A 23,957-nucleotide genomic window follows, 5' to 3' on the forward strand; every position below is an offset into this window, starting at 1 on the left:
CTCCAAGTCAGGGTCTCAGAGTGTTGCCCAGGCTGGCTGATAACTCCTGGGCTCCAGGGATCCTTCTGCCTCAGCCTCCCGAGTAGCTGACACTACAGGCATGTTCCAAAGCATCCAGCTCCATCGAGAATATTTTTTGAGCTGCAGAGATTAGGTCTTCAGCATTGGGTTTTATGAGGGTAAAATCTGACTTGTCATAATTTTCATTCTGGCTTGTCTTACGATATGAGAGAGGGAGAAAGGCTCACAGGCTGAGAGTGTGGTGGTTTTCGTCTGTGTGGTTTATCTTTGAGGCTCACCTGGTGCTGTTCTTCTCTTGCTGTCTTAGTTGTTGGCTCCATCCGCCCTCTACAACAAGAAGTAAAAGTCTTTCTCAAAGGTATTAAGAGAGGGGCCAGCTGTTCCTCTGGTCTGTTGTGCTCAGGGTGCAACTTGGCATAGTTACCACTCAACAGATCTTATTTATAGAACATTCTTTATTCTTAGCTCTTTTCTACTTATTACACCTTACAAATATCTTACATCTTTGTTAATTTAGTACATTAATGTAAATATATTGTTATACATGTGCACTTTCTATAGACTGGTATTTCAGAAATTTTCTTAGAAGAGAAAAAAAAAAGAAAATATCTAGATTCCAACTTCTTTGGTGAAGTCACTTCTTGAGAAAGTAGAGATGACAATAAAGTGTGGAAGGAGAAGAGACTGGGACCCAAACAAATGCTTGATGGTGTTAGAACCGGTATTAAGGATTTGGAAGGACAGGGAATATTAGCTCTTGTGAAGACTGTAACATAATCTGTTGCTGTGAGGAATCCAATTCCATTATTTGCCTTTGACTAGACAGATCATCATCCCAATTTTAGTAAAAAGTCCCCTGGGCAGTGGTGCCCCTGTGGTGAAGACCTGATGGTTGGACTTGGGTGGAAAAGGAAGAGTAGCAAGACTCCTGATGGTTCTTTATTCTCCCCCATTAGTGTTGTTTTCTTTGCACTGTGGAGGCCGGGCAGGTTCTGGGACAACAAATACTTCTCTGAGATGCTAACCACATCAGAGGGAAGATGAACAATTAGAAAAAAAATGCTTCCATCAAATCAAACTCTTCATCTTATCTCCTGCCAAACGAGGCAGGAAAGTTTAATTTATTTCTGTGTATTTTCTTTGGCTTATAAGGTACTCTGTAACTCACAAATCTATTTTTGTTCTAAATCACTTTTATAATACTGATTATAGAAGAAAAGTAGTAAAATCTACCCCCCCCCCCTTTTTTTCCTTCTTTTTTCTGTAGGTGGGGGGAGCGGGATCGCTGAACCACATCCCCAGCTTTTTTTACTTTTTGAGACAGGGTCTCACTAAGTTACCGAGGCTGGCCTTAAACTTGCAATCCGCTTATCCCAGCCTCCTGAGTTGATGGGATTATAGGTGTGAGCCACCACACGCTGCCATCAATAAACTTTCATAGAATATTAACCAAAACCACAGAATTCTTGGAAGCTCACTGAAAAGATCTAAGGATATGTCTCCCTCTTCCCCAGCTTTTTTTTTTTTTTTTTTTGGTGTTGCTGGTGTTGAACTCAGGGGCTCATGCACACTAGGCAAGCACTTTACCACTGAGGTACATCCCCAGCACTTTTATTTTAAGACAAAGTCTTATTAAAGTTGCTGAGTCTTATCTGGAACTTGTGATTCTTCTGCCTCCGCCTCCTGAGTCTCTGGGATTGCAGGTATACCTGCAGTCACACCTAACACCCACCACACCCCGCAAAATGTCATCTCTTTATATATGTTGTCTTTGTTTTCTGATATCCAGTAGACAGCTGTTCCAGGTGTGCCCTATGCAAGGCATCTTTGTTAGTTGCCCGTCTCCCTGGTGCTAGAGTCGCATCTCCTGCTCCAGCCTTTCAGTCATCCCACACCTGGAGTAGGAAGTACCCAGGTATATACTGCTGAAAACTTGAATGTGTCATTTCCTCCTGGAAAATAGATCTTTCTTCTTGTCTTTGTGACTCCAGCTTCTTTTGCTAATCTTCCCAACTCAGTAAGAATGAGGAAGAACCTTCTTTCCCCTATCATCCACTCTGTTGTTTCAGAGCTAAAGAGACTCGGGGCTGGCCTAATCTTGCTCCCCCTTTTAGTGACTAAAGAGCATAGGACCCAAATGGGGACAGACTGGCAGAGATGAGAGTCCAGGTGTCTGAATTTCTAATCAGGGATTCTTTCTGTCGTTGGGCTTTCAAAAACTCAGGGCTTAAAAACATCATTCCCCAAATAGGTGCTAGGTGCTTTGGAGCACCTCTGCCAAATTGTTGGGGGTGCTGCTGCCTCTAGGATATCTTAAAATTTCAGGGGGAAACACAGCAACATCTATTAAACACTGTACAAACTCCTGCCTCCGGGTTGTTGCCAGTTTTAGTTTTAGAATGTGCTCTTTCTTTCAATGATGTCATTGTTTTTGCAAACCTGGGCGTTTGGTGAGTACTGTGATAACAAGCTGGTGAAAATCAGTGTGGGGCAGGAAGTGAGGTTGTGATGTCTAATACCATCTGTGGTGGGAGTGGTTGAACAGGACCCCACAGGCACCCTCATTCCATTAGGAAGTAACACCAGTGAAGAAAAATAATGATTTTTCTTGTAATTATTTTGTATTATGTTTTCAAAGGGTGTCAAGTTGCTAGGTCAAAAAGAGTTCAGATCATTTGTCCCCAACTACTAAACATATGGAGCTCTCCCAGGAATTTCTCTTGGCCCTGTGTGCCATGAAAAAGTTACTGAAATGCTAAGGGCCCTGGGATTTGAAAAAGTTCTGGAACCTCCAACTAATGTCTTCTTGGATAAACCCTCTAGCCAAGGAAAAGAAGGAAGAGGTGAGTGAAACTGGCATCCTTAGCAGGGAAGGGAGTGAGGGCAACATTCCCAAGATTATTTGATGGCCCTGTGGCTGGCACAGGGGCTGCTACAGCAGATATTCCAGGCAGTGCTGCCGCCACCCAATATTTGAAGAAGATAAATTATTGGACTTCTCTGCTGCCAAGGCCTTTTTTTTTTTTTTTTTTAAGTCTTGAGAACCTTTGTGGTAATTGTTGGCTCTTTGTCACATGCCCTATCACTTACCTTTGGTGCCCTATTATTAGATTCTGGGAGCAGTGAGTTTTGAGGCACCGTCATGAAGACAATGTCAGGACACCCAGGGTGAACTTGGAGCTGGAGAGGACACACTGCTCCTAACTTGCCATTCTTAGATCTGCCACTCTTTCCCTTCTGAGTGATTTCCATGGAAATAATTTTCTAGAAACTATGAGCCAAGTTCTTTTTATTTTTTATTTTTTAATCATCTTACTAGATAATAGATACACCCAAGAACCTTATGGAGTGCACATAAAAAAATAGGAGGAATAAATATTTTTTAGAAAATCATAATTGTGACATTAAAATTTTTGGAAAACAGGAAATCACTTAATATTTCTTTCTCCAGAAACCCTTTACATTTTGAAGCCTGGTATATATATCGGCTTTGTTCCTAAGAATCTCTTTTTTTGGATGTCATTGTCAAGGTGTTGCGTATGTTTATAGTTAGCATTCAGTTTTGTATTCAGTTTTCCTCCACATCTAGGAGGTGGTATAGCACTAACTTAGACCTAAGCTTTGGTCTCAGATGAATAAGATATTCTAGTCTCAGTGTTGAGAGAGACCCAGGACTAAAGCTTAAATTCTGGGTCTCAGTTTCTATATCTAAAAGATGATGATGATAACATATATCTCATAGTCCCATGGAGGTTTAAATAAAATACTTGTTAAGTGCTTATTATAGTGCCTAGCACACACTAGGAACTCAGTAGATAGTACATTGTTATTAGTAATATTCCATAAACGTTTTCCCTTTGACATTTAAGTCTTTGTGGCCATATTTTAATGACTGCATGATAGTCTTATCAAGTTATGTACATTATTATTTGCATAACTATTCATCTAATATTAGATTCTTAGGTTACCTGTAGACTTTTCCTAGAATAAAAAGTTGTGTAGCACAATCTTTTATTCATCCATCATATCTACTTAGTGCTCACCAAGTACAAGGACCTTCACTGGGCATTGGGAACAAAGCGTGGCATAGCCTTTGGCTCTGGTATACATCATGGTTCAAGTATTGAGAAATGCAAAGGAGAGGACAAAATGTCAGTTTCTGGAGAGCCCAGGGAAGGTAGGAGAGGGTTGTAGAAGATGACTGAGTTAATGGAGGTGGAGGACATGATATTAAGAGCTTTTTAATTCGTTGTACCAATTGGGACTTGTATTCTCAGTGCAATGGAAAAGCTTATTTGAAGAGAATGGGCATTTTTTGCTTAGGTTTATGATCTGTAGGAGATAAGATGAAAGCAGAGTCTAGTTGGGAATTTTTTAAGGAATCCAGGTGAGAGATGATTTGGGAGTGGTTGAGATGGTAAGAAGTGGCCAGATTTAGAAAACCAGTCCACCAGGTGAGCAGATGGGTTGTAAGTGATGTCAGGGAGGAGAAAGGACAGGCTCCCTGGGGTTCAGCCTGAGTGGAAGGATGGAGTTGCCATTTCAAAAACCAATGAGTGATGCAAGAAAGAGGACTTAGGTTATATTTGAGGTGATAATCAGGAGTTGAATTTTGGAATGTTATACTTGAGGTGCTTATTGAATATGTAGGCAGAGGATGGAGGATAGGTAGATGGATGCAGGAGTCTGGAATTCATAGGAGAGAGATTTGTCTAGGAGTCCTGAGTTTGGGGGTTGTGAGTATATTTGTGGTGTTTATGACATATTTGAAAAATTTGGAACTGTTAGTTACTAAAAGTTACTACTTTTACTGTATCATATAGAATAGGTTTTGGTGTTTCTTTTATTAAAAATCCAAACAAACTTCACTTTGTTAAATTGTTTTATAAGCATATTAGAAATTTTACTACAGGATTATTTGGTAAATTGAGAAGGTTTGGTATCTATCTAGTGGATCTCTTTATCCTTTTAGTTTTTCTTTGTTTCTCCCAGTAAGAGTTCATGGTTCTTTCATGAATGTTTCACATACATTTCTTGATAATATTATTTACAGTGTTCTTCACTTTGGGTTGGTTGCCATTGTTAGTTAGTACACCCAATCTTAATAATAGGGTGACAACTCTTGGTCTTCTAAAGAAATTGTATTGATATATTGGGTTATTTCACTGAATTTCTGGTACTATAAATAACATACTACTTGATTCTTTATTGGGGGATAGGAATTTAATCATTATGTGCAAATAATAATTGTGTCTGTTTAAATATTTGGAACACATTTCTTATTCATGTCAAGAAAAGAGTTCTGGTTGAAGATAGAGAATGGTTATGAAGTAAGGAAACAATACCTAAAAACCTTGTCACAGTCACTTTTTTTTTTTTTAAGGCTGATCCTAATTATCAATCTTCCTTGTCCTTTTACTTATGATGGATATTTTGAGTGCCTATAGTTTATATTCACCTCCGACAGCTGTTTTTTGGTGTGGTATGTTTCATTTTCAGCCATTCTGATCTTCTCAGGACTTCTTCTCTGATTCCTTAGTGAAAATTAGGTATTGAGGGAAAAACTGTTTTCCTGCTGAATCAATATTTAATCTTCATGGGTGCAGATACAAATTAAACCCAATAGATGGTATAAAATCAAGAGATTTCAAGGCTGTAATTGTGTAAGGCTCTAGATGAAAATGTAAAATTCTGTATTCAAATATAAAATTTTAGCCTTCTTCCTCCCCATTCAATAAACAGTAAAATAAAAATGAATTTATTTATACAAGTTTTCTTCTAACAGAACTGATTTTGAAATTGGACTTTATTTCCAAACTTTTTATAAATTTATATTTGCTAAAAAATTCCTTAAAAAGCTGAGTTTTCAGTTCTGAGGTGGATTGCAAGACAGAAAATGACTCACTGATGCTGCTTAGATTTCCAGAATGCTTTATCTTGACTTTGCAAGTTAACTTTCAAGTTTTTTTTTTTTTTTCCCAAGTTAAGCGGTGTGACCTTGCTCCCTGAATGAGCTGTGTTCACGATCTGAAACATTAGGACTTTGTACCACCAAGGGTAAATTTGCAGAAAGCTTTTAGTTGGGCTGTCTTGCCTTGTTTAAATAGCCCAACACCTGCTAGGCAAGCCCTGCGCATGTGAGTGGCTATGTACGTTCCTTCCTTTAGGATTTGCAGGGCTGGAGCACAAAGACAGCGATTGTTACCCAATAAGCAGTAGTCACACACTTCTACCAATCGCCTTAGGAGGGCTGGTTACCATGGAATCCACCATCTGTTCACTCCCCGCCGCTGGAATGTGATTATCCTTGCTGGGCTGGGAACTGGGGTAAGCAGGGGAGCCTGTGTGGTGGGAGATTATCTGCAATGGACTGGGTTAATGGGAGGCTTGATTTGGCTCACTGGAAGAACAAATGAAGGGAGTCGTACTTCACCCATTCGTGACTTCTAGCCACCAGGAATAAATTCAGCTTTTCTAGGGTAAGTCACCCTGGCACTGTTATCCCGTTTGTACTACATTTGGTGTGGGGCATTATCTCCATGTGGTCCAGGAGAAGGGAGCTCTGAGCGCTTCTGGAAGAAATGTCCAGCTTACACACTTGTCTTATAGGCACTTTAATGATATGTTGATGTTGGGGAAATGAAAGAATTGTCCTTTCATCTTTAAAAATGATGTCTGCTTGTGAAATTGTTTTATGACCTCTGAAAGTGGCAAAAAGACAGTCATTTTTAATGGTTCCTCAGAATGAATTACACGGGTATTCTTGCTGAAATACGCCCATGGCCACAACGTGTTCAAAATATCTCGGGTCACGGGTGTTTGTAGGGTATAATTTAATCAATGCTTATTCTGGCCCACATGACTGGTTTACTATTACCAGGTCATGTTTTGAAACGTGATGTTCATGTAGTTTTATTTTGCAATGCTTTTTGCACAAGTTTGAAGGGCCTGAGCATGTGGAAACAATGTGACAGTGCTCTACCGGCAGGCGTGCAGGCAGAGTGATAAAGACAGGGGCAAAACTAGGAAGGTCCCTTCTATTTCAAGGGCTTCCTTTGTATTTTTTCTTTCAACAGCCCCTTAAAATATGTGTTGCATATTGTGAGCAGTAGAAGGAGATTTTGGTGCTAACAAATGGATGACTGACATTTTTCTGTGTGGCTAAGAGGTTGGTAGCTCAGACAAGGGACTTCTATGTCCCTTGTAAAGCAGCATTGTATATCCCCTTCCCCAAAACTGTGCCCTAAAATATAAAAGTGAAAAAACAAAAAGAGTGCTGTGTATACTCTGGAGACTTCTTTTTTGTTAAGTTTTTTTCCTTCTTTTTTTTTTTCTGTCATTTAAACCATAGCGCCAGTGCTGTGAGTCTAACTGGGTCTGCCATTTTTATCTGCTCTAGGAAGGGTTGCAGGGCGAGGCTTCGCCTGTGCAGTTTTAGTCTTTCTAATTGTGCTGTTCTGCTGTCGTCTTGGACATTGGTGTCAGTGGGCCAGTGGCTGCCCAGAGACCGAGAAAAGGTCATTGCTAATAGAGTCTACTTGATTTTCTTTTTTAAAAATTATGGTATAAAATTAGATAACCTCATATTAGTGAAGGGCTCATGTTCTTACTTCAAGAATAGGTTTTCAGGCCTGATTGTTATTTGTGGCTTCTTGGTATTAAGAATTTTAATTCTTAATCATTCATTTAATTAAGAATTCTAAATTAAATTTCTTTTGATCTTTTGCCCTTATTGGGCTATAAACATTTTTATTGTTTTTTAATATATAAAATTAGATACATTCTACCTCTAAGAAGACTCTTTTTCCAATAATAACATATTTGTCTAAAATTTCCTTAACATCACCTGTACAATTTTTTAAGCTAATCTTAACTTATTTGGGATAAAATTTTCACCCATAAAAAAGAGTCATTCATAAGCAGTACAAGGGTTGGGAGGAAATGAGCTGATTTAGAAGCACCATGTACATTTAGAGTGTTCATGCTGCTTTAATGACATGTGTCTTAGAAACCTGAAACAGTCTTGGAGCAAGTGGGTGTGAAGTGTGTGGCTTCTGTGTGCCTGGAATGTGGTTACTTAGGTCACTGTGGTGGGCTAGGTAAATCGGTACACTTCTTGAGTTCTTTAGTGTTTGTGAGTAAGCTTACTATTTTTACTGTTACTGAGTTATAGTTCCAAGATTGTGGGGGGAGGTCTGTGTGTGGGAGGGTGCTGGGGATTGAACTCAGGGGCACTCCACCACTAAGCCACATCCCCAGCCCTATTTTTGTATTTTATTTAGAGACAGGGTCTCACTGAGTTGCTTAGCACCTCACTTTTGTTGAGGCTGGCTTTGAACTCATGATCCTCCTGTCCCAGCCTCCCAAGCTGCTGGGATTACTGGTGTTCACATCTATACCTGGCATGCGGTTTTTAATTGAATGCTTATGCTAGAACACAATCCCAACACTTTATGGGCATTTGCAGGTATTTGGTCACTTACTTTCACTTGAAAGCATATTTGTCAATGTGCTCCTTGTTTAGTTTCCAGAGTAGCAAGTAATAAAACCACACGGTTCTCCAAAATGTGTTTTAAAAGCTTTGTTCCTTCAATCTCTGACAAGATACTTGGTGGTTCTTGAGAAGAGCCCTTTACTGAAATTGGTGAAGAGAGTGGACAACAGGAATAGTCCCTGGAGCACCTGTGATCCCAACCAGAGCACCCCAGGGACTAGAGTACACAGTCATATGACCGTCCTTTACTCAAGAGGATATGGTTTGGGGGCTTGGTGAGATGTCCATTTCCATTCACAGCATGTCAGCAAGGAAACCTATCATTACGTGCATGATGCCTGGTGGTGAAGAACTTAGAACATACTGAATTCTCTGTACTGATACTTGTACAAGTAGCATGTGGAACACAAATGTGAACTAAAATGCTTAGAGTGATTCTGGTCTTCAGCAGTCTGTGCAGACAGCAAATTAACCCACTACAAGTTCAGTGGTCTCCTCTTTCTGCTATTTTGTTTGACACATGATGCTGGAAAACTGCCTTACCTAACTTATTCAGACAAGGGGACCACAGAGCTAATAAACAGTGGCGAATTTCATACATTTTTCTTCCTGTGTTTTGTTGACTTACTCTGCCCAACTCCTAAGTTGAGTCTGTGTTTCTCATTACTTTTTTGAGTACATATTTATAATCCATATTTTGAAGTTTACTATTTTGGGCCACTGGATCCTTGAGTTGTCTGAGATGATAGAATAGTAGGAATTTGGAGTGGAGAATCTGTGAATGCTATTGTTACTAGTGTTGTTATGTTCATAGGTTGGGGCTGAATCTGCTAGCGTTTTTCCATGACTTAAAAGTAGATGTACTGAAAAGTGGTCTCTTTTGCCCTCTCCCACAATTCCATTTTGCCATGGCTGCAGAATATGCTTGGAATGAGTTAATTGGGTGCATCAGCAATTTTGCATTGCTGTGTTAGACATAGAACTACAGGATAGTTAGCCTATAGAGCATGCATGGGAATCATGTAAAGTTTCACAAAAGCCATGGCTCAAAGCTTGTTGCATTTGGCGGGCTTTTCTTGCTGTGTGTGGCATAGATTTGCATATTGGCTGCTGTTTCTTTTGAGTTGTCCTCAGCTCTTCTGTTTTTATAACTGCTCCTGTGCTTGTCTTAACACAAGACAAACTTTCCATAAATTGGCAAGGAGTAGGTCTACGTAGGCTGCACAGGAGCCTTGGAACGGCTGTGGGGATGGATGGCACTTATCCCTTTTCAGTTGCCATCATTCTAACCCCAGGAATAGTTTGATGGAGTTACACATGCATGTCTAGCAGCACCTTATTCTTAGAAAAGTTCTGTATTTTCACAAATAACACCACTCTGTAGGGCTAATTGCTTTTTTTTTTTTTTAACAAATGTTTTGAATGTTGGACTTCCTCCTATAAGTAGTTCCTTCCTTCCTCCTAGTCTGCCTAAAACCTGTGTTCTTTCTTTATTTTTTTTCCCCAATTTCCTGGTCCTGAACTCATATTAATGAAATCATGAGACACGGTATATTCACATGAGGCAGGCAGATTGAATCTATTGCATTCTTTTTGATCCCTAATATATCACTGGATGTTTGTTTTCACATTTATATAAAGATCCCAAGCTAAACAGAATCATCTCCCCTTTTATCCTCATTTTAGAGAAGAATCTAAGATCCATAAAGATGAAGCAACTTGTCTCAGGTGGGGCAGGTGAGGTGGGGCTGGGACTTATAGCCTGGGGACGCTGGAGTAGGTGACATCTTGACCCAGAAGTGCTAGTCGTAGAGGGCAGAATCTGAGACCAGGCATTAAACAGACTCATTCAGGTCACCTGGTTTTCTATGTCATTGCCCTTACAAGGAGCAGAGTGTGGGGGTGCTGATGGAACTCAGTGCATCTCCAGGGAGCACAGGTTTGAAAGATGGTTTACTCAATAATACAAGTCATAAGAAATGGATTTCTCATAATAAACACCTAGCCTTTTAGAAAGCATAGCTGGCAAACCAACTTAGATATTTGTGTGTCGGTTTGTATGCTCTTTCCTAAAGCCATGTGTATATGAGATGTAAAATGATGATGAGAATGTTGCTTGGCAGTTGTGGAGCCTAGAGCAGGTGGCAGGTAGAGCACTAAGGAAGGACAGCCTGAAGGGCAGATGACTGTAGTTCTACTGCAGGGCACACCTGTCACTCAGATCATACACGCCTGTGATGTGTTGGTGTCCCTCTTCTGTGGACACAGCAGATACACTACCCAGTTTCCCTTTCCTCTACTCCCCTCATCAACCACATGCTCCCCCTGGCCCTAGACCATCTTACCCGCTATTCAGACAGCCTATCAGATATTACTGTTGTCAGTGTTAACTTTTCGTTCATTCATCAAATACTTTTTTTTTTTTTTTTTTTTTTGCTACTGAGGATTGAACTCGGGTGCTTAACCACTGAGCTACTTCCCCAATTTTGAAACAGAGTCTTGCTACATTGCTTAGGGCCTCACTGAGTTGCTGAGGCTGGCCTCAAACTTGCAATCCTTTTGCCTCAGTCTTCCAAGTCATTGGGATTACAGGCATGTGCCATCATTTCCAGCCCATCATCAAATACGATTGAACAAATTTCCTCTGTGCTGTTACTGGGCAGGTATGGAGAATTTGATGCTGAGCATAGTGGCAAGGACTTTAGTGAAATTTACATGAGGCTCGGGGGACATAAGGCAAAAGTGAAGAAATAAGTGAATAGCATACTTTCAAGTAGTGGCAACTTAGTGAAGATGAACATGAAATGGTAAGGAGGGTTTAGGGTAGCAAGCTTTATACTGGGTAGTCAGGAAATGTATACCTAGACAAAACTGATCTGGAGTCAGCCATGTGTGATCCAGTTCAGGAAGGGGGTTGTCTTCATCACTTTATGGAGGTGGAAATTAAGGAGCATGAATAATCAGGATCATTCCAAAATCATGTTTAAATAACTGTAAAGCTACACTACATTACCCGCTCCCCCAACAGGCACATACCCATCCCCAGGACTTAAAATGTGCTCTTTTTCAAAGGCAGAATTTAACAGATAAGCATGGGAAAGCATTTCAAGACAGTGGTTAAGAGCAGCCTTTTTAAGTCCAGCTGACCTGGGTTCAGGCCCCTCTCACATACTGGCTGCCTGGTTGTCTTTAAGCCAGTTACTTAACCTCTGGAAACCTCAGTTTCCCTGTTATCAGAACCCATGGGGTTATTGTGAGTATGAGGACAGGTATGTTAAAAAACGTCAATTACTACTGAAAGTGATGGTGATGATTGTGATGTTCTCTAAAGGGACTGGGTAATAATTCCCTGAATGTTAAGATTTTTGCTACTCTTGGCAGGGATAGCCAGAGAGGACTGTTTGCACTTACCTTCACTTATTCAGCAAGCCCTGTTTGAGTGTCCACTCTGCCTTTTAGATTCGAGGTGAAGAGCAGGGCTAGAATCTGTGCTCACACTGTGCTGCCCTCAGGGTGGTTGGTAACATAGTGGAGAAAGCTGAGGAGACGGGCAATGGGTGGGTCAGGCGAGGTGGGGTTGGGACTTCTGGTCTGGGGAGGTTGGAGCAGGTGAAGTCCTGACCCAGAAGTGCCTGTCACAGAGGGCAGAGCCTGAGACAAGGCAGGACAGGATGTGAGGGTAGAGATGTTGCCTTGCTCAAAAGTGTTTACAGGGTCCCCTAAAGAATGAGGGACCTTTGAATGCATAGTCTGGGAAGAGAATTGGCAGTTTAACGATGGGAACATTGGAGGGAATACTTCTCAAGGCAGCTGGGAATCTTCATCATCTTCACTCTCAGCAAAGGTTTTCTTCTGTTGTCACCACCACAGTGGTTAAGTCACATCTTATTCTTGGTATTTACATTCTGAAGTCAGCACATAAAGCAAAACTTGCATAGTCAAAAAAATTCTTGAAAACTCCCTCAGGGATGCCCAGCCTGGCCGATCAGCTCTCATGGATTCCACGCAGTAGGTGCTTTTTTCCCCCCCATGGTTGGGAAGGATTGGATCTTCTTCAGTTGGGCATGAGATAAAATAATCACTTTGCTCATATTAAGGGGCTATGCTATGTATGGCTATGTAGGAAGTGTAGGCCTAGAATGAGGCCCATTGTGATGAGGGCTTACACTTGGGAAGTCCCAAGTGAACCAACAGGAATTGGGGCATCAGCTGGTTTATGATTTCTTCCTCACCCTCACCACAGGGTACGGTGAACCTGGGGTCAGAGTTAGCTGAGCAACTGAAATGATTGTATCTGTGTTTGTGCACGCACGCACTCACTCACACACTGCTGTTTTCTTTATCTGCAAAGCATGTATCATTCAATCGGAGCAGCCTTAAATGTATTTATAATGCAACTAATGTAATTGCAATTGATGCAGTAACATGCCAGACACTGCAGAGCCCGTTCGTCATCGCAGCTAGACTTGTTGAATATAAGGGATTTGTGTTCATTGAACAAATAAAACCTGCTAGGAGATACATAATAATCCAAGTTTACCAACTGTTAAATGGTGAACTAGAATAAAAACTGTTTTGATTCAATCTGTGTTCTTAGCTTTTCTATTCTATTTTCTTTAGTTATAAAGCCATTATATTAACCTAGGTAACATCATCCTCATCAGAAGAAGAAACTTTTCATAGAGACAAGAGTTTACAAACATGATTGACTAATATGGGAAAAAAGTTTTATATAACAAGCTATCAAAGAAATACACAATAGTATATTGGCAAAAATTTACTGACTGCTTATGTTCTGGATTAATATCACTGTATTCTTCAGATGAATGTACAATGATAGAAATTTGGGGAAAATAACTTACTAATTTTTTAAAAAATTTAGGTACATATTGCAAAGGAATAGTATTGTACTGTAACTTAAGAGAAAAGAGGAATGCATAGAAACAGGTAAAGGTATCTCACAGAAACCAGGAGTGTAAATTCGTCCAGGCCTCACAAGAGCCTGGAACCAAGACAGTTATACTTTCTATTCTGTGGGTGTTGGATCTCTCATCCCCTCTGCCCTGCTGTATGCTTTCTGCTCTTCACACGGACCTCTTACACATCTATCTATAGATGGCAGAGAACATGGCCACTCCAATCGGGTTACGTAGCACTTCCCAGTTCCAGAGCCCAGTGGATACATGCAGTTCTCACTTCTGATATCCTGGAGAGACTAATGGGTTGAGCTTTGGTCAGCTAAGTTCTGTCAACTGTGGCCGTGAGAGACAGAGGTGACTTCACCTGTAGCAACCGATACAAGCACACACCTGCTACCGATCAATAGCTTGACATTTCTTTTCTTTTTTATAGTTTTTGTATAGATTTTAAATGATTGATTAGCAGTGGCATTATATGAATTTTATGGCAAAAGTAAATTACTATAAGATTCAAAAGGCAAATTAAAATCTGATAGGGAAGGGGGTTAGTGTTGTGATTCAGTGGTAGAGTGCCTGCCTAGCATTTGTGAGGCACTGGGTTCGATCCTCAGCACCACGTAAAAATAAAATAAAGGTATTATGTCCATCTACAATTAAAAAAATTTTTTTAAAATATGTGATAAGGAAGAGATAAACCTGTACCAAGTAATAGTAACCAATTTAGGCTAGTATATATTTGTGTTATAGATTATGTAGTGAAAACATAGGATGGGTTTTCTAATAATTGGGCTGTTTTATCTCTGGTGGTATTCAAGTAAAAATTAGATTAACACTTCTAAGAGGTGATATGGAGAAGATAAGTATATAGAACTACATGACTTCCAAAGTCCTTTTCAATCCTACTGATCTGTTAGGAAAACAATTTACTCTGGAAAGATTTCTTTAAAGATTCTTAATTAAATATTAGAGGAAGATCCTATAATACAACCCACATGCCTTTTGAGAATAAGATGTGAAATTATGCAGAAGTCTGCAGTCTGTGGGATTAAGCAGGAGGCAATGAATTTGAGTCATATCTCGAAGGCAGCGATTGGATTATGTGAGGGAAATAATTTTAAGATCTTGTTAATGATTGTTACTGAGATACAGTTAGGATTTAGCCAATTCATTACTTTAACAAATGCCTGAAATAATTCAATTCATAAAGAGGGAAAGTGGTGTTTTTTTTGTTTTTTTTTTTGGCTCATGGTTGGTTGCTCTTGGTGGTTTTCTTTGGCGCCTGTGGTAAGGAAGGATGTAGGGAGCTTGAGGTGGAGGAAGAATCTAACCTCATGGCAGCCAGGAGGCAGAGGGGTGGGGACAGGGTTCAATATTCCCTTCAAGGGCTCACCCCTATATGACTGGAAAACTTCCAACTCAGCACCACCTCCCCAAAGTGCCACAGGCTGAGGACCAAATCTTCAATAGCAGTAGCGACATGGCTTGCCAGCTAGAAGAGGCATTTTCCTGGTTCATTCTCTAGTGAAGTGGTTAAAACCTCCATTGAGCCCAAGAGCAAAGAGAAGCCAGTATTATAAGTGTGCTTGTTTGTGGTCTTCACTATATTTTGGGAAGAAAACATCAGGATAATCAGCCATGAATTCTTTTTTTTTTTTTGATGATGATGTCAAACTATGGCAGTACTTTATGTTACCGCTGTTGACCGGTGACGAGTTCTTGCTTCCCCAATGTTGAAGAATAACACCAAAGAAGCACGCCGAGGCAAGGTCAGAGTAGAAATTAGAAGTTTATTAAAGGACAGCAGAAAAGACTTCTCCCGGAGGAAGAAGGGGACCCAAGAGGTGGAATCCGTGGAAGGGATGTTGTCTCCCCTTTTTATAGTTCTTTCAGTGATGGAATGTAGGTGGGAAGGCCCGCGGGGTGGGACACAGGTGGGCCAAAGAAATAATCTGGTCAAGAAGGACTTCTGAGTCAGCACCTTTTTGCTGGGGGCTGTTCATTGACATTTCTTTGAGGTGGACTTTGGCCTAGGGCCTTTTCAGGACTTCATTAACATTCCATGAGTTGTCCTGCGTTTCCCGGAATCATTGCCAGCATGGCTTCCATTTTAGATTTCACTCAGTATTAGACCCGGATTTATCTAACTACACTGACTACCTAACTTTAAATCTGGCTTCATTAGCAGCTGTACTGTGAAATCAACTACTTGTTTCACTGTCAGGATTAAAATTTCTCTGTGTTATGCAGAAACTAGTGAACTTTGTTTAATCTGGGCCCAAGTGAGTTCATCGTTGTTTTGCTCAGGTGAAGTTTAAGATGTATTTCTGTTCATTATTCCATAAATAAGCTGATCCCAGGATTGGAACTTAATTTATAATTTTCAATAAAATTAATTTTCCCCTTTAAAAAATGGAATGGACAAAATCATTATTATAAAAGTGGTGAATAGGCTATTCCTTTTCCTCGAATTACTTTTCCGCTTTCTTTCTTTCTTCCTTTTTTTTTTTTTTTAATTTTTTGGATGGACACAATCCCTTTATTTTATTTGTTTATTTTTACGTGGTGCTAAGGATCCAACCCAGGGCCTCACGCATGCTAGGCAAGCACTCTACCACTGAGCCACAACCCCGGCCCTACTTTTCTACTTTCTGATTATGGCGTGTATTGAGTCTGTTCTGTGATAGTTCACAACTTGTAGACTAATTCTGAAGTGTGTATCCTAAACTTGAAGTTGTGGTTGATTCGAGTGTTCTAAGGAGTGGAGTGTTCATAACCTTGAGTTTAGTTGGCTTCAGCCTTAGCTGTGGGTTGGTACTACAACAGCTGGGACTCTCCAGATTAGTACCTTCCCTCTACTAGGATCTGTCCTGCTGCCTCATTCTAGAATATTGTTTGGGTGGAGTGTCTTTTCTCAGAAGGACCAGGTCTGGACCAGGTAAACCAGCAGTGAGCCATTCCATCAGTTTGTCTGCCTAAAATGCAGTTACTCTGATAAAGGCTGATCCAGGGTCCAGCTCTTCACCTCTCCGGGGGTGCATAGTTTTTAACATTAGAAAAAAAATGAGTCATTTTTTGACCAGATGGAAGTGAAAAGGGGATGGAGTAGAAGTCAGATGCTTTGAAGCATACATAGCAGCCATCTATTTTTCTGGCATCCTCCACCATCCAGAGCTGTTTCTCTTAATTGCCCAGAGGTACAGGACCTTCCCAGAAAGGTTATTCTCTTATATGTGAACACTGGCAGAAAAAAGAAGGGCATCACATTTGCATAAAAATTCTACTGGAGAAAAAAATCAAATAGAATCTCCCTACACCAAAGTTAGATGGATTTTTTTTTAATTTCCTTGTCCGGACAACCTGGACACTCATTTCATAAACATTTGAGTGTTTTCCCATGCCCAGCGCTGTGCTAGGGCGGTAAAGATACAGTCTTGCTCTCGGCATCCTCACTTATTAGCAACAAAGTATAATGCAAGGTCACATAACTGTACAAAGGTGGGTTGTGATCGCACAGAGAGAAGGAAGGACTCAAGCCCAGGCCGGAGAACCAGAAAAATATTGTCATGGAAATAACTCAGCACAGCATCTTAAGGGTAAGGTGACATCTGCCAGGTGGTGAAGAGCATTTTCATATGAAGGGAACAACCTGCATTAAACTGTAAAAACTACCAAAGAATAACGTGTGTTTGGAATACAAGAAAGTTGGGATTGGGTGTAGGAGTGGGTTAGTCCAAGCCTTGTCTTGGAAGCAGGACTCCACTGCAAGAGTGGAGAGAGTTGGTTGAGAGCTTTAAGCTGCCAAGCCACCTGGTCTTTTAGGCATTCTGGAGAGATGACTGTGACAGTACGTAGAGGAGGAGCTGAGGTTGCAAGGTGCAGGAGCTTCAGCAGTTCCATGAGGAGCAGATGGTACAGAAGAGAGATGATGAGTCCTCCTAGTTAAGGCTGTGGCTCAAGGACGGAGAAGAAAGAAGGCATTGAGAAATTGCTAGGAGCGGACTCATTAGACTTAGTGATTAATTGGATGTGTGAATGGGGGTGGGACAGTGGGAAGTGTCAAACAGCTCTCAAGTTCCAGCTTGGATAGGCGGCTGGATGATGCATCATTAGCTAATACAGGGGCACCCCACCGTGGGAGAGGCAGACCGTGTCCCTTGGTTGACTCAGAAACTGCATTTAATTTCTTGTCACATATCTAACTGGTTTAGATTTATGTTTGAAATTTGTATTTTTTTTTTTTATGTTTTGAAAGCAAACACCACATCAAGTCCAGTACAGTATTCTTAGTATGACAAATTATGTTTGCATCCCTTTTGCAAAAATAAATAAATAAATAAATAAACTCCTACTTTTTCTTCCTGCATCATACTTTAAATTCTTGCCTTTGCTACCATTTAAAATAGTTTCCTATCAACAGGTGGCTAAACCCTTGCTGTGAAATGAAAGCAGAAAATAAAACAGGGTTTATCAGAATTCACAGTATAACTTGGGAAAGCAAGTGTGTGTGTGTGTGTGTGTGTGTGTGTGTGTGTGTGTGTGTACTTTTTTTTCCATGAAAATAGTCTAAACTCTTGCCTGGTGAGTTAATAGATTTGTTATATATATATTTCAGCTATAGGATACTGAAGCATTGTGAATGTTGAGGCAAGAAATGGCTGTAAGATGTTTGGTCTTTTAAGTGAAATGAGAAAATATTAGTATTTAGTTAGGCTCCTTGAAGACACTCCTTGGCTGCTGCCTTCCCCTGGCTGTGTTTCTCTTCTCTGAATTCCTGAAACGCCTCTGATGGATTTTCTCTGTTCTAAACATACAGGTAACTCTTGAACAACACAGGTTTGAACTGCGCAGGTTCACCTATATGCAGATTTTTTAAAGATTTGCAATAATTTGAAAAAACTTGTAGACAAACCACATAGCCTAGATATGTTGAAAGAATTAAGAAAAAACTCGGTATATCACCAATGCATAAAGATATATGTAGGCAACAGTCTGTTTTATAATTTACTACCATAAATTATATACAAGTCTAACCTAAAAAGTTTGAATGTAGCACAATTTGTTCACCCAAACACAAGCCATACTTGGTACCATTGGTACTCAAGAGAAATATAAACAAAGGTAAAGATGCACTATTAAATCATAGCTGCATAAAATAAACTGTGGCACACATTGTAATATTGTAATAATTTCATAGCCACATCCTGTTGCTTTTGCAGCAAGTTCAAGTGTTGCAAGTATCTGCTTGAAACTCGAGTGACGCTAATCATCTCCACGTGAGCAGTTTGTCTCTCCAGTAAACTGTGTATTGTAGCAAAAAAGTGATTGCTCATGGTTCTTATGCATTTTTCACCATATATAGTACATACACAAAATGTTAGTCAGCTGCTTATTGGTAAGGCTTCTTTCTGATCAGCAGCAGGTTATTAGTAGTTAAGTTTTGGGGGGATCAAAAGTTGTGTGTGGATTTTCTGATGTATGGAGGGCTTCATTCAAGGGTCACCTGTATCTGAAATTGGCTATTACTTTGTCTCTTTCCCTTGCTAGATTGATCTTCTGAGGCAAGGAACTTTCTTACTTATATCCTCTTACGTCCCAGCTTCTGGCGTTGTGTGGAATCCATACTAACTATACGAACACTTAGGTTGGTGAATTGAACTAAGGCTAAAGAAAAAGTGGTACTGCCAGTTGGGGATGAGGAGAGGTATCACACCATGGGACTAGGTAAAGCACCAGTGATTACCAGCTGGCCCCAATGCCTGTTTTGGGACGGGTCCTCCACCAACACAGTTCTACTGGTTTTTTTTTTTTGGCTGGGGATTGAATCCAGGTGTGCTTACCCACTGAGCCACATCTCCAGCCCTTTTTATTTGTTATTTTGAAATAGGGTCTCACTAAGTTGCTTAGGGCCTCACTAAGTTGCAGAGGCTGGTTTTGAACTTGTAATCCTTCTGCCTCAGCCTCCCCAGCTACTGGGATTATAGGTGTGCCCCACCATGCCTGGGCGGGTCTTGGCTCTTCTTGCCCAGCTCTTCCTGGTTGGTTTGGGTACTGTTGGAGGTCACGGTTTTCTTTTTTTTTTTCTTTATTATCTTTGTACTTCTAGGTGCTTGCATAAAGCCCAGCAAATATAAATTGCTAGGTAAAGCACCTAATGAAGAAATAAGGAAAATGTGTCTGTCCCAGACTTCTTCAAAGTATTTGAGAATCACTAAGGAATTTGGAGGATATCATTGACAGTAGGTCTGAGGAGTTAGCAACAAATGATCTTTTGGAATGAAACCAAGTCTTTTAAAATCCACAGTCATTTGTTTTTTCTACCTGTCCCTACTGGTCTTTTGAGACAGCATTCCAATGTGGCACACTTCAGATAACTTTATTTTCTTCTCTCCTAAGTTTAGTAATGATTAACTTCTCACCTCCTTTTAACAGAGAAGGGGTAAGAGAGACACAGAAAGACAAAAACTAACTCATCTCTCTACATATATATTTAGTCATTCATTGATGGACCTTTATTTGTTTATTTGTATGTGGTGCTGAGAATTGAACCCAGGGCCTCACTTGTGCCAGGCAAATGCTCTACCACTGAGCCACACCCCCAGCTCCAGAAACTTAACTTTTTAAGATATATGCGAATACTTCTGTCTTTTAAATATAAAAAATGATCAGGGATGGCTAAGGGTCAAAATCCCATAGAAGAAGATCAGGTGAATTGAAAACTGGTTTTGAATGAAATACCCTCTTTTAAAAAGCAGACAGGTAAACTCTTAATATGAGATAATCATGTTGAAGAAATGAGTTAGCCTGGTCTTCAACCAGTAACTAGATTTTATTGTTTTCATTTTTATTTATTTATTTTTTTGCAGTTCTGGGGGTTGAACCATTGACTTTTCCTACACGATAGGCAAGTACTCTACCACTGAGCTACATCCCCAGCCCAGTAACTTGATTTTAGCAAATAACTGACTGTTCATCCAAAATTAGGGCATGAGGTAATAACTAAAATTGCCAAAAGCAGAACTAAAAGTATTCTCAGAAACCAGTAGAAAAATAACAGTAGCAAGTAGTAAAAAATTAAAAACCTTTTGAGAAGTTATAGGGTAGAATTACACAGCAAAGGAACTAATTTTCCACTTTCAAACTTGTGATTGATATGATCAGCATTTCCTCTTTGCAGTGAGTTCTGATCCTTTAAACACCATCTTGGTTAATAGAAATAACAATGAAATGGACACAGGTTATCAATTCTGAAAATACATGCCTACACTGATGCATATGATGAACTGTGAATTATAAAGTGGTCTTTTAGCATAAACTTTTACATTTAAATTAGAATAAGGTTTGCTAAAATAAAAGCTTTATTTCAAACTCCAGGGTACCTATTAGGTGGTTTACATGTAAATGATGAGAGCAAAAATTGTTTTCTAGTAAAATGCCTCTGACCTATGAAAGTGCCAAAAGTATAATTTATTACTCAAATGAAGAAAGGAGTAGGAAACTTAGTGCTTGTAGATGCTAATTTTGTCTAATGCTTATCTATGACATAATACTGGAAATATTATTGCATAATACTGTAGTAGATTTGGAAATGGTAATTATTTCAGTTGGGCAAATTCATGTCTGATGTGCTTTTAGTGAGTACCCAAAAAGCTCATAGATGTTTAGTAAAGTTTACCTATTTTGCCCAAAGAGTTAAAAACAAAAACAAAACCCAGAAAAATCTTAGCATTCCTAATGTTTATGGACTTATATTAGCATCTTCATTTTGTCCACTTGTCAAATGCATCTGAAATGCATACAGTATATCTGGTACTGATGAGGACTTCTGTTTTTTTTCTTTTTGTTTTTTTTTTTTTTGTGGACAGTACAGTCTCTTGTGACCTTTCTGTCTGTGGCATTTTAGGCAAGGCTGGTTATGTGGACTGAGATTATATTATCTTAGACAGTGGGATTTCGGCAGTTCTTGGTAACAGGCTGACCTTAAGCATCATGGGTTCTATGATGGTGTGGTACTTAAACGAGTGTCAGACTAAAGAAACTGCATTTTTTTATTTTGCAGAAGACAAATGGTCTTCATTTGCTAACCTTTCATGTGAAGACAGATATCTGTCCATAGCTATTTAGTAGGTTCTTACCTAGCAGATATGTTTGAAAAAATGAACACAGTCTGTCCTTTCAGGTAAAAGTGAAATTTAAATGAGACAGTACCTGCAATCTGGAGCAGAGGGAAAGTGCACCACAGATAAGGCATTTTTAAAATGATTGTTTGGAAATGTTTTTATTATTGTGTAATCTTATCACTAACAGTGAGTCATGCATATCTTTTTTTATTTTATTTTTTTAATTTCTGAACATAAACTCAAGAATTTTTTAAACCTTGTTTTAAATCTTTGAAATAGTTTTAGCAAGTCTTTAGACCAAGCTTAAAAAAACCAAAAACAACCTCCCCCCCCCCCAAAAAAAAAAAAGAAAACCTACTACTTTCCAAAATATCAGGGCAGATGGAAATTTGTTAGAAGAATTTCAGAGAAACCCTTTGTATAGTTGGTAGATGGGCTATTAAAATGTACATTGTGATTTACTAAGCACAGCCAATGATGTACTTCTTTCCTTGCAGCGATTAATCCTTCTCAATTAGGGCCTCATTAATATCAACTATGGAAGTAAACTGACTAGACCCAATCTTTCAGACTGCTATATAATGAAATATTTAAACAAAAATTTTAAAAAGAATCAGATTTAATTATGCCTTCTCAAAAAAGTTGTATTTTGTCTTTATATCATCTAAGTTTAAGTTTTATATGTCTTTGTTTTATAGTATGTATACTAGTGCAATAATACTTGTATTTAACTCATGTATACACTCAAATGTGGAGCACAATTGCTAGGAGTGCTCGCTCAGATTTCATATTTAAAGGTATGTGCCTTCAAAAAATTTGGTATGCTCATACTTGCTGGAAGGACTGTAAATTGGTGCAACCACTGTGGAAAGCAATATGAAGTTCCCTCAGAAAACTTGTAATGAAACCACCATTTGAATCAGTCATCCCACTCTAGGTTTATACCCAAAGGACTTAAAATCAGCATAGTACAATGATGCAGCCATATCAATGTTTATAATGTTCAATTCATAATAGCTAAACTATGGAACCAACCTAGGTACCCTTCAATAGATGAATGGATAAAGAAACTTGGTTATATATACACAAATGGAATATTACTGAGCCATAAAGAAGAATGAAATTATGGCATTTGCCAATAAATGATTAGAGCTGGAAAATAACATGCTAAGTGAAATAAGCTAATATCAAAGAACCAAAGCCCAAATGTTTTCTCTGGTATATGGATGGTAATTTACAATGGGTATGGGGGAGAAGTATTTTGAACTAGACAGAGGGGAGTAAAGGGAGGGGAAGGGAATATGGGGATAGAAATGATGGTAAAATGAATTGGACATTATTACCCTATGTGCATATATGATTACATGACCTGTGTAATTCTATAGCATGTACAACCAGATGAATAAGAAGTTATACTCCATTTATGTATGATGTGTCAAAATGCATTCTGTCCTGTATAACTAATTAGAACAAATAAAAAAAAATTGGAGATCATTGTTCTAGAAATCCTTCCCCAACTTTCTTCTGTGCATCTATAGCAGTGACAAGACCCTAGCCAAGCTTGTCAATCACCATTTTACCCACCTGTACTCCATTTGGCTCCTGGAGAAAGGACCATTTGATGAGATTGTATATGGTGTTTGACACAAAGCCTTGATGAAAAGGACAGACAGGATCCAAGTTCTCCAGAAGTGTGGGATACAGTGGGGAAAACAAATGCTAACAAAGGACATTGTAAGATTATTTAATTACAATTTAAAAGAAACCCATAGAGGGTAGTGAGACCTAGTCATACATGAAGACCTTAAAGCCCTAGGAACTGAGGAGGACATTGTGCCTGAGGGAAATGGGAATTGAGGAAAATAATGAGCAGAATGGATTTCCAAGTGCCAAGTGATGTTCACATATACTATTTTGAGTTCCATGTAAATGAATTAATACAACTATTTTAGAAGGGATTTCATTTTTTTTTGAGTTTTAACATAATAAAAATAATTTTCCAGCTTGTCCATATATAGGTAACTCTAATTCCTACTTTTAAATCTGAGTCTCCTCTGTTTTTTCACTTGCCTAATTGGTGACTGCATTTGTCCTTGCTGTCCCATGTAGATGATGAAGATAAGCCATATTCCATGAGCCGTGACTGCTTACTAATATGAGATTATTTTTCTCAAGTTCCACTAGTGATTAATGTGCAAACCTAAGTGTTGTGTCTTAAGACTATAGGAATATTTTTTAATCCTTAGCCTAGTACTGAAAACCTTTTTCAAGTTTTAGCATTATTGCTAAAGTTCATAATATGTAGGTTGGCAGTATAATAATTAGAAAATTTCAGGTAAAGAAATTGATATTTTATTTAATATCCATTTGTCAGTTAAGGCCCAGATGATATGAGTTGGCTTCCTG

The 23,957-nt window shown here is 39.2% G+C and overlaps 1 protein-coding gene across 9 annotated transcripts in view; it reads left to right on the forward strand.

Annotated features, from left to right (window-relative positions):
• Nucleotides 1-23,957, forward strand: part of Fgd4 (FYVE, RhoGEF and PH domain containing 4) — a 204,534-nt gene that overhangs the window by 69,746 nt on the left and 110,831 nt on the right. Inside the window, exon 1 of one of the 9 annotated variants that reach the window (XM_048802514.1) lies at nt 5,892-6,348. The exons of 7 other annotated variants lie outside the window; for them this stretch is intronic. The gene's annotated coding sequence lies outside the window, so the exon portion shown is untranslated. One more of the 9 variants, XM_048802516.1, reaches the window with a different exon arrangement.

The sequence above is a fragment of the Marmota marmota genome, unplaced genomic scaffold (assembly GCF_001458135.2).
Source record: "Marmota marmota marmota unplaced genomic scaffold, marMar, whole genome shotgun sequence".
In the NCBI taxonomy this organism is placed as follows: domain Eukaryota; kingdom Metazoa; phylum Chordata; class Mammalia; order Rodentia; family Sciuridae; genus Marmota; species Marmota marmota.